An 8,963-nucleotide genomic window follows, 5' to 3' on the forward strand; every position below is an offset into this window, starting at 1 on the left:
TGTGCTTCAGCTTATGAGTCATACGTGAAACTGAGTGTTTCTGAGGGAGGCACGCCCATGTTGCTGTGGACCCAGTTACTCTGCTAGGTCAAACATGCAAATCCACAGGTAAAAACGGGGCAGAGAGACAGAAAAGGGGGAGAGGGAGAGCCAAGCAGCCAGACCTCCCTTGATTAAACTATTACTCAGTCCAGGTTAATCACCATAATTTAAAATTCACAATAAAACAGAGTCAGAATCTATAAGGAAGCAAAATGAAAAACCTGCATGCTGTTTAAAAAAAAAATACAAATCACAAATTTTAAAAGTTATTTTAATATAGCAACTAAATACAAAGATGAAAGGGAGGAAAAGGAGGGGAGGGGATGGAAGGGAGACAGCAAACTTTCTGGCTTTGAATGTACAATGGCCCGGGAAGCCTAACCTGGCTACTCATTAACGCTTATAGAAAAGGTGTATATTGCTATGTAATCTGGAAAAGCCAGCACGCTGCAATACCAGATGCAGATTTATAAATTCACTAAACAGATAAAATCCACTAGAAAATTCAAAGTTCAGTGGAAAAATAAGCGTGAATTACTAATCTGGTTTTCAGACTAAAAAAACTAAACTTGGGGTTAAAAAGGAACTAAAGTCCAATACAGCAAAATGATTTTAAATAAAACTGCAAGCTTGATGAAACCCTATTTGAATTAGATTATCAATATAATCGTGTTTCATAACTCTACTACTTCCAAGTGGCAGCCACAGTTCTCGTTACCTTTCAAACAGAACTGTCCACAAATAAAAGCCAACCAGGTATGTCCTGCAGAGCCCCAGGGTGTCAACATGTGGCCAGTGAAGTTTTGCTCTCCAAGCCCCTGTCCATCTGACAAGGTGCCCAAGCAGCTGAAACTGCAGTCACTACAGATAATTTACCCTGTCCCTGGCTGCATATATATTACTCTCTTCTAAGAGCTTAAATTGATCAGAATGGCTTAAAAGCATTAAGCGCTTCCAAAAGTACTCTAAAAGCACAGCTCACTGGCTAGCCTTCATCCTTATCTTTTACAAAAAATAAATAGGATTTAGCAAGGTCTCCTCCCCTCAGTTAATTACTTGGAAGTAATCATTCTGCCCTACTAGAGGCACAGCTGAGGGGACAAGCTGTCACTGACTTAGGAACTTTGTAAACTGCTACAAAACATAATGACTGTAAACCAACTTTCTGCCCACTAAGTGCCTGTTTATTCCACGTCACTGAACACTGCCTGGCTAATCTTTTTACTAAAATAATCTCCATGATTTAATAAATTATTAATAAAAGTTAGGCTGAAAAGAGAAATGCATCACACGTTCTACCATCAAATATCATACCTGACTTGATTTAGAGCTCATTTATCCAGAAGGACTCTTTGGAACCCAAACACCAAGAGAGGCCCTCTGAGCAGTCACGGGAGATTTTCACTTGGAAAATCCCCAAGTTGTTTCCCAGAGTTAAAATTTATCTTAGATAATATCCACATAAGCCTAATTTGATTATCTTTTAGCCAATCGAATTATAAATGGTGAAAGAGGGACTAGTGAAAGGATGATTTCAGAACCAACAAGTGACAGAGGGGATAATAAGAAAAGGTTTGTTGTTGTTGTTGTTGTTTTTATAAAAGTCAATCGCTACAAATGTAACTTAAAAGTACTGGAGTCTGGGATAGTTAGGGAGTTTGGGATGGACATGTACACACTGCGATTTTAAAATGAACAGGCAACAAGGACCACTGTATAGCACATGGAACTCTCTCTGCTGGATGTTAGGTAGCAGCCTGAACGGAGAATGGATACATGAATACGGATGGCTGAGGCCCTTTGCTGTGCATCTGAAATTATCCCCACAGTATCAATCGGCTATACCCCAATATAAATTAAATATAAAAAAAAGTACCGGGGTCTGAAGCCGCTCTGAAATATCAGAGGATATTCAGGATATCTGAGGATGTCACCAAAGAGTAAGCGCCTAGAAGTCAGCATTATGATAAAGGTTTTTAAAAAACAAATGACGAACATTAAACGCATAAACATTTTTATGAAGTATAGATACATAAAAGGGTAAACTTCTGCTGTTTAGAAAATCCATTTATATACAGTACTTCATTACCTGATATTGGCAGATACTTGGACTGTAATTTAAAAGAAGTACTTTTGGCCACCAGTAGAAGAGACGTGGAGTAAAAATAATCAACTTTTTTCAACAGAAACAAGCAGCTGTTCCCAAAGAGGTGATGCAGAATTGCTACTGTAATATGCGGCCACTCTGCTCAGCGATGTCTCCTCAACCATCATCTTACCACCTACAGGGACTGGATCCTGGTTCTAGTCACAGTCCCCCACAATCAAGCTCCGCCAAAGAAAAAAGAAGCCTGGCAAACAGTCTAGCACAGGATGGGTTCCAATACCAGCTCTGCTTCCTACTAGCTGTGAAATCCTGGGCAATTACTAAAACCTGTGCCTAAACCTTCTGATCTATAATTTAGAGTAAGAGTACCCACCGCAAAGAATTATTGTGAGAATTAAAGTCGGTTCATATACTACTATTTGGAACATGTAAAGACCTTTCACAACTCAAAAATAAGAAGACAAACCAACTTTTTAAATGCTCAAATGATTTGAACAGATACTTCACGAAAGAAGAGACAGATGGTAAGAACAGAAAAGATCTCAACATCATTGCTCAATAGAGAAAAGCAAATTAAAGTCACAGGCCCACTACACCCATTAGAGCAGATTAAAAACACGACCACCATCCACAATACCAAGGGCCAGTAAGGATACAGAACAACTACCCCTCCCACACACTGTTGGTGGGAATGCCCATTTGGAAAACAGTTTAGCAATTTCTAACTTAGGGCTTCCCTTAAGGGTGGCTCAGCTGGCAAAGAATCTGCCTGTAATGTGGGAGACCTGGGTTCGATCCCTGAATTGGGAGGATCCCCTGGAGAAGGGAAAGGCTACCCACTCCAGTATTCTGGCCTGGAGAAGTCCACAGACTGTAAAGTCTATGGGGTCGCAAAGAGTCGGACACAACTAAGAGACTTCCACTTCAGCAATTTCTTATACAGTTAAAAATATACTTATCATACAATCCTGCTGTCCAACTCCTAGATATTTACCCAAGAGAAATATATATATAAGCTTCTACATAAATATTATCACCAAATACTGGAAATGCAAATGTCCAACTGGTGAACAAATAAACATGTGGTATATCCATACAAGAGCTTCCGTGGCGGCTCAGCAATAAAGAACCACTGGCCAGTGCAGGAGACATGGGTTCAATCCAAGTCAAGAAGATTCCCTGAAGGAGGAAATGGCAACCCACACCAGGATCCTAGCCTGGAAACTTCCATGGACAGAGAAGCCTGGCAGGCTACAGTCCACAGGGTCACAAAGAGTGAGACACGACCGAGCAACTAATCAATAACATGTCCATACGATGGAAGGCTATCAGCAATAAAAAGGTATGAACTTCTACACGGGATGATGATACAATACAGACGAATCTAAAAGCGTTCGGCTAAATTAAACAAACCAAACTCAAAACGCATACTGTATGATTCCATGTATGTGACATTTTCCAAAAAGCAATACAGACAGAAGAAATCCTATCCATGGTTACCAGGGGTTGGGAATGAGGGGAGTGGGTTGACTACACAGAAGAACAAGGGAACTGTTTGGGGTGATGGAAAGATCTCGAATGGTTGGTTGCGGTATTGGTTATAAGACCTGTACCTGTCAAAAATCACAGAACTACATAACTAAGAAGGGCCAACTATAGAGTGTTATAAACTACACATCAATAAACCGGACTTTAAAAAGAAATCCAGTTCATGGGTACTACAGTGATTAATACAGTAGCAGGTGCTTAGTAAACACTTCATAAATATGAGTTGCTATCACTATGCTTCACAGTAGAAGCCACCAGTATCAAATACTTCAGGAAGACAAACTTTAGATCTCTAAATTTCTATGTAAATAAAATGTGGCATCTCAGATTTGTGATGGAAATACAATGTACCTGTATATACTGTGCGTATGTTTATTTCTAAAATTAGATATATATATCAAAGTCAGTATATATCTTAATATAGAGTTGTCACATCTGGGGGAATTGCCAACATTCATATTTGAACTATTAGCTGAGAAAGATTTCAACTAAATGAATGTATTAAATGCCAACTAAAGTTAAGACACTGTTTATTTCTTTAAGATGGAACTCATGAAAAGAATTTACTGTGTAAGCAAGCACTCTCTTCTTCCTTTTTATTTTTACCTCTTCTCCTTGACCTCAAATTTGAAAACTTCGAGTATATAAAAATACAGAACAGTCTTAAGTTTCATATCTAGGAAACCTGGCCTTTAAAAAAAAAAAAAAAAGGTATGATTTGAATCTTGCTGGGTGAGCAGCTAACATGCTTGCATTCAGAGATGGAAGAAGATCAAACCATTAAAATGACAAATGACTAAAATCACTCTCCCCTACTGTTTTTATCTAAAAATAAAAATTTAAAGGCTGAGATTCAGTGTTAGACCAATCTTTTGGGGGGACAGCATTAGTCTTGTTGATGCTAACACCTCTCAAAGGGTAATGCTAGGTTCTGAGCAACGTGTTCAGTTCAGTTCAGTTCAGTCACTCAGTCATGTCCGACTCTTTGCAACCCCATGAATTGCAGCACGCCGGGCCTCCCTGTCCATCACCAACTCCCAGAGCATTCCCAAACACGAGCTTCAATGTAAAACATAGTTAATTCTCCATTGTCTATCGCTAGATTTGTTAAACCAAGGCCCCCTCCCCATTTCTGCACAGATTACCAGGACTCATCCACAAGAATGTTCTTCTGGTCAAGTGTCTGTGTGTTTTCACAGGCACAGTGAAGGCGAAAGGACCACAGCTGCGTCTGGCTTTGCTCATTACTACATTCCTACCACTAAGACAGGGTCCATTTGCAGCCAATTAAGTGGACTATGTTTGCTCCCCATGGGGATCTAGTGTGCCGTGGCCACACACAGAACCCTCCTCAGTGTGTACACAAGTGCAGGTCGCCCTAAGGGACCCTGGGGACAGTCCTTTTCACTGGACATTCCTGACTGGCATGGTGTTCCCAATCTATGCTCCAGATAGGGATATATGTGGTGCTTTGGAAAGCCCCAGGGCACAGGGGCCAGGGTCTACATTGGTCAAGCCATAAGGTCCATCCTCACTAAGCAGAATAAAGAGCATATGATTGAGGCCCTCTGCTGCGCCAAGTCCAAGCTCCCTGGCCACCGGAAGACACATGTCTCCGAGAAGTGGGGATTTACTAAGTTTAATGTCAATGCATTTGAAGACATGGTGGCAGAAACGTGGCTCATCCCGGACGGCTGTGGAGTCAAATACATCCCTAATCGAGGCCCTCTGGACAAATGGTGGGCCCTGTAGTCATGAGAGCCTTGGTGCTGTCCCCTCCTTACTCATGCCCACGAATAAATCCTACTTTTCTGTCAAAAAAAGAAAAGGACAAGGTCCAACACATAGCAGAAACTCAGAGACATGAATACTATCCCAACCACACACACCACCTCTACCTTATCCCTCACCCATCAGGAGACACTTTGATCCATGATTCGATACAGCTGAATTCATGTAACTATGTTACCAGATTCTCCTGTAGGCACTGCTTTGGGTGTTAGATTTTCCTTTCCTGTCAAAAATAACCAAGATTTAACTGTACAATTATATTCTTTTTGATGCTTCCAAGTAACAGGCCAACTGCAATCTCAAGTTTCATATCATATGAAATTGTATCTCTTACAATCTAAAATTCAGTATTACAGGCAATGTATCTTCTCCCTCAGTGGACTGTAACCAGGGATGCTCCTCCAGATTACCTAGTCTGTGAAGACGCATGCCTACTCCCAGGAGCAGAACCAGCGGTATGGGCGGAGCCCAGGCTTCTGAGAGCCACGGCTCTGCTGCTCTGCAGCCCTAGACCCAACGCAGTCAGCGCTCTTCACCCGGCAGCCACTCCGAAGGACGGCCACCTTACTGCTCAGCAATCTCCAGATGTTGTGGAGGGGAAATCTTCTATTTTTCAATCTGAGATTAGAGTGTGACTCCAGTTCCTCCTGTGCTCCTCTTCAGGTAAAAGTAACATCACGGGAAAATAACATCTCAGCAACATCCTAACTGTCCCTTTCTCTACCACCAACTGTCTACTTTCAATTCACCTTTCACTATTGTCAGAGAAATCTTCCTAAAGAACAACTCTGTGAGTGGCGTGATGATCACTCATGGCTGAAAAACCAACTTTGATTCCCCACAGGCAGAAAGCTGGACCACCTATCGCGGTGTTCAAAGTTCTCACACTGGGACTTCAATCACCTGTTTCCGGCCCGGTCTTCCCCTTTCTCCACCTCCCCACTGTCTCTCGTGGGGCTCTTTTTCTCTCTGTCCTTCCTCCCTCTGGCCTCCCCCTCCCCCTTCACTCACACACACACACTCCAGGCTTACTGGAACCTTTTGGATTGTTCCATTCCTGTTCGTTTGCCTTCTCTGAGCTTGGAAAGCACTTGCCTTACTTCCTACCCTTTCCCTTATCTCTGCCTACTCATCCATCCTTCACAGTCTCAGTTCAAATGCCTTCTCTGCATGACGGTTCCCCCGTGTTGCTCCACTTACAATTATTATTACAAGAACTGACCACGAGGCTGAAAGAGAACTTGAGAGATCCTCTTTTCAGTCCAGTGGTTTTTAAACTTTCCTGTTAAGTAGCTGAATTCTTATAAAAGTCTTCAAGGAACCTTACTACTGCATTTGTCTTTGGTGTGTTAAGAAAACCTGTAATACCGATACAATCCAGTCTCATTTAAAAATAGGGAAAGGAGGTCTGTGGGGTCACAAAGAGCTGGACATGACTGAGCACACACATACACAAAGCAGGGCTACAGAAAGAAGTGACTTGACCAACGTCAAGTTAGTAACAGAGGTGAGGTACTCTTAGGCACTCATTCATTAGCAAATATTCACTGAGCTCCAGGCCCGTTTTATACAGCAGTAAAGAAAGACACCTAGGTGATAAATGATTTCCACTCACATGGTACTTACATTCTAGCTAGGAAGAGAGAAATGTTATGAGCTAAATACACAGTATGGTGATTACAAAGAAAAGACACAAATAAAATGTATAGTATGTTAGTGATAAGGACAAATTAGAACAAAATAAAACAGCAATGAGAAGAATATGACAGTTTAGACAGCTAGTGAGGAAAAATTTCCCTTTGCCAGATTACTTCTAAGTAGAGACCTCAACCCATACCTAAGGAAGAACATTCCAGGCAGAAAAAAAGCCCATGCAAAGACAAACAGGGAGCTGGCCTGGTAAGTTTTAGGAAACCAAGAAGGCCAGTGTGGTTCCCGAAGAGAAAATAACGAAGAGAAATAATAGGAGGAGGAAGACTACTAGAAACTAAGGGAAAGCCTCACTGTTTAGACTCTAGCTGGACAGTTTTGAGTAGCTGAGTCATAAGACTTGACTGCTGTGTTGAAAAAAGACTGCAAACAACCAGGGATGGAAGAAAGAGAAGCTTATGCAATAGCAGAGAAGATGACAATGACTTAGAGGAGGCAGAGGAGGAAGATATGACTAAATTATGGCTATGTTTCTAAGGAATATCCAATAAGATTTTTTAATGGACGAAAGTGGGTTGTTGGGGGTGGAGGAGGCGGAAGGCTTCAAAACTCAATTTTTGGCAACTGGAAGACTGCAGCTGCCAAAACTGATAGGTTTGGAGTAAGGGAGTATCAGGAGTTACTGAACACAAAAAGGTGAACACAGATGGCAACGATTTGGGGTAGGAGGAGATCACGAGTTATGAAACACATAGAGTTTGAGAAGCTTATCAGCTATCCAAGTAAAAATGTCAAAACGAGTATACTGTCATGGAGCTGAATATAGTCCTGGAGCCTGGGGTAGAGGTCTGGGTTAGGTATACAAATTTGGGAGTCATTAACATATATGATATGAAAGGTACAGATATAAAAGGAAACAATGACAGACTCTGGGACACTGTACTTTTTAGAAGTAGGGAAGACGAGGTGGAACTAGCAGAGAAGGCTTTTTGAAAAGGAGTACGCAGCAACACAGCAGGAAAATAAGGCAAATGTGGTATTACCCTGCTATCTGAGGAGCAGTATTTCCAGGAGGAAGAAACTGTGCCGAAGGCTGACAAAAGATCAAACACAATGAGATCTGAGAGGAAAACGACAGCTGATTTAGCAACACAGACACGACTGCTGATTTTGAAAGAATTTTCATGGTGTGATAGAGGTTAAAAAAAAAAAAATCAGATGAGAGACAGTTTAGCAAAGAATGAGAGGTGAGAAACTAAAGGCAAAATAATTTTGTTGTGAACAGGTCAAGAAAAGATTTTAGGGGTGAGAGGACACCGCTGTTTAAGAAAGGCAGTGCTTCTCCCATTGCCTAGAACATTCCATTTTGTATTGCAGTTAAGTTTGTACAACTCTGTGTCTCCATTTATAAACCAGTTACCCACTTGAGGGCAGGACTGTATCATACAGCTTCTACAACCAACTGTGACTGTGAACAGCAAGTTACTTCACACCACCATGGGATTTCAGTTTCCGTTTTTTGTAAAATACGGGGAGAATCTAGAGATCTGATAATTTTGAAGATCTATTTTAGTTCTGACATTTTATTGTTCCACAGCCTCTCCAAGTCCTCTAAATAGTGTTTGGGGAACTGAAAACAAAAATCACATTAAGGCTACATTTAAAAGAGAAGTTTCCTCATCAAATTTTTACATAGCTTACTGAAAGTAATACACAAAACTATCAGATATTCAGAACAACCTGGAAACTTTATAAAGTCCTCCAAAAATTCAATTTCACTTATTAGACTTTATTAATAAAAGGTTGTGTGTTTTTTTTTTTAAGT

The 8,963-nt window shown here is 41.1% G+C and overlaps 1 pseudogene; it reads left to right on the top strand.

Annotated features, from left to right (window-relative positions):
* The first annotated feature begins 4,974 nt into the window (after window positions 1–4,974).
* LOC128057913 (uncharacterized) lies at window positions 4,975–5,097 on the top strand (annotated as a pseudogene).
* Window positions 5,098–8,963: the final 3,866 nt, after the last annotated feature.

Source organism: Budorcas taxicolor, chromosome 12, assembly GCF_023091745.1.
Source record: "Budorcas taxicolor isolate Tak-1 chromosome 12, Takin1.1, whole genome shotgun sequence".
Classification (NCBI taxonomy): Eukaryota; Metazoa; Chordata; class Mammalia; order Artiodactyla; family Bovidae; genus Budorcas; species Budorcas taxicolor.